Source organism: Somniosus microcephalus, unplaced genomic scaffold (assembly GCF_052327205.1).
Source record: "Somniosus microcephalus isolate GS21.2 unplaced genomic scaffold, FLI_Smic_1.0 unresolved_chr1, whole genome shotgun sequence".
Classification (NCBI taxonomy): domain Eukaryota; kingdom Metazoa; phylum Chordata; class Chondrichthyes; order Squaliformes; family Somniosidae; genus Somniosus; species Somniosus microcephalus.
The window spans coordinates 20,849,163-20,850,620 of NW_028225179.1; the positions used below are offsets into that span (position 1 = coordinate 20,849,163).

Here is a 1,458-nt window from a genome sequence, read left to right on the forward strand (position 1 = left end):
GGAAACACGTTGGGGTCACAGTTTCTTTTGCACAGAATTGAAACTGAATCTTTCAAGATGGAATATTATATTTGCTGCATCAGAATAAACAATATCTTGTTATAACTATTGGCTTATTAGTTCCCCAGTGTCTGAGGATGAATTGCCTGATCCCCTCATTTATTTCATACTAGCTGGGGGGGCCCGGCGTTGCCAGGGCTTTTTTGGGCCTGGTCGATGTCTGGGCAGGGAGCCTGGGACTGGATTTTGGCTGTCGGCAGTTGGAGAAGCCTAGGCCCTGGAGACTCGGGTATTTTCCACTGTTTTTTAACCTAAACATTTCTAGCTTTTAATACCTTCAAAGATGAAAGTTAAAGTACTTCTAAAATATTTTTGGTAAAACTTATTTTTTTTGAAAAGCTACTGACCTCGATTACCATATTTTTAGCTTCAGGCCCGGCTGATGTGTAATGGCTGCCACATCCCTGAGGTGAGAATGATTAGTCCCGCCCACACACGCACTGATTGGTCAACGATCAGGTGACTGAACTGTAGGATTGGTCAATCATCACGTCAAAGAATTGGTCAACCTTCACGTCACTCAATACTAATGAGTGGATAATGAGTGGAATTTTGAAGCTTTTTGAAGAGTTTTTGCATACTGCCTGAAGAATTTCAAAAAAGTAAATACGCTTATGATGTTTCGAAAATCATAAGCTTTCTTTTGATGTAACACATGTGTAGGTAGGCTCTATAACTTTTGATTGTATAGCCGGACAGACAGAAAGACAGACAGAGAGACAGACAGAAAGACAGACCGTTTTATATATATAGATAAGACACAAACATAGGGTAATCATTCAGAATCACCTCACAGATTGACACTGAGATAAATTAAGCAGGAGATACAGACAGCAATGGGACACATGGCAGAATGGACAAGAGAGCTGGAGAAATAAGAAACGGCCTGAGAGTCCAGAAGACAGTGACCGGAAACTGATAGCTATCAGTGAGTGGAGGCGAAAAGTTGTGTCAGTAGTCGGCCCCGTGGCTTAGCTGGTCAAAGCGTCTGTCTAGTAAACAGAAAATCCTGGGTTCGATTCCCAGTGGGGCCTTTTTTTTAATGAATTTCCAGGGGTGAATTTCTTCTCGTGTGAAAAGGCTAAAATTATTTTAAATGAAACTGTGCCTGCACCAGTTCCCATTCTGGATGAAGGCTCCAGTCGCTGCGAGGCATGGGTCGAATTTCACCGCTTCTGAATTTCTGGCGGTGCTGATTTTGGACTCCACCAAAAATCCATCTTTCCTAGGCAGTGCCATGCGTTACTTTCTTGTGGTCAGAGGAGCGCTCCAGTTGATGATGTGTGGCGCCGTGCTCGTATAGTGATTAATGCTCTGCGTTTTGGCCGCAGCAACTTCGGTTCGAAACATAACGCAGATTTTTCTTCCTTCCACAATCAATAGCCCTCCTTTACTTTC

The 1,458-nt window shown here is 43.1% G+C and overlaps 1 non-coding gene across 1 annotated transcript; it reads left to right on the plus strand.

Moving 5' to 3' along the window:
• The first annotated feature begins 1,020 nt into the window (after positions 1–1,020).
• Positions 1,021–1,094, plus strand: trnat-agu (transfer RNA threonine (anticodon AGU)). The gene has a single exon. It is a non-coding gene; the product is annotated as a tRNA-Thr (tRNA).
• Positions 1,095–1,458: the final 364 nt, after the last annotated feature.